We start from the raw sequence: 622 nt of genomic DNA, 5'->3' as shown, positions 1-622 counted from the left end.
AAAAATTAAGGTGATAACTAATAAAATTATTAAGTGTAATCATATACATAAAATCTATTATAAGTTACAATAATGCTTATGTATAAATTAAATATAGATATATATAATATTACTTTATTATTTATATATAAAATTAATGACACAACTTATATATTATAATTTTTTATATCAAATTTTGTATAAACAATAACTAATTATAAATAATATGTTGTAAAAAATAAAGTGGTAATTAGTAAGGTTATTAAGGGTACATTTGGTTCACAGAATGGAATAGATGGGGAATAGAATCGTTATTCTGTAAGAATAAAGTAAGAGAGGAATAACTATTACATTATTTGGTTCATGAGAATGAAATAGAGTAGTAATTATTATTATTATTTATTCTAATGATTGGTTGACGAGAATAGTTTTAGGAATAATTAAAGAATAAATGGTAAATGATAAAAATATCCTTTATTAAAATTAAAAAATTTATTTTGTTAAAAGATAAAAATATTCTAACTAATAAAATCAAAATACCTTTCACTATAATTAAATAATATTTTCACCAAAATACAAATATATTTTTATTATAATTTAATAATATTTTATATTAAAAGATAATTAAATAATATTTAATATT

This window comes from Theobroma umbraticum, unplaced genomic scaffold (assembly GCF_002168275.2).
Source record: "Theobroma umbraticum cultivar Fairchild unplaced genomic scaffold, ASM216827v3 scaffold_95.0, whole genome shotgun sequence".
Taxonomy (NCBI): domain Eukaryota; kingdom Viridiplantae; phylum Streptophyta; class Magnoliopsida; order Malvales; family Malvaceae; genus Theobroma; species Theobroma umbraticum.
The sequence above is the reverse complement of the archived record's forward strand: the minus strand, read 5'-3'. Positions refer to the sequence as shown.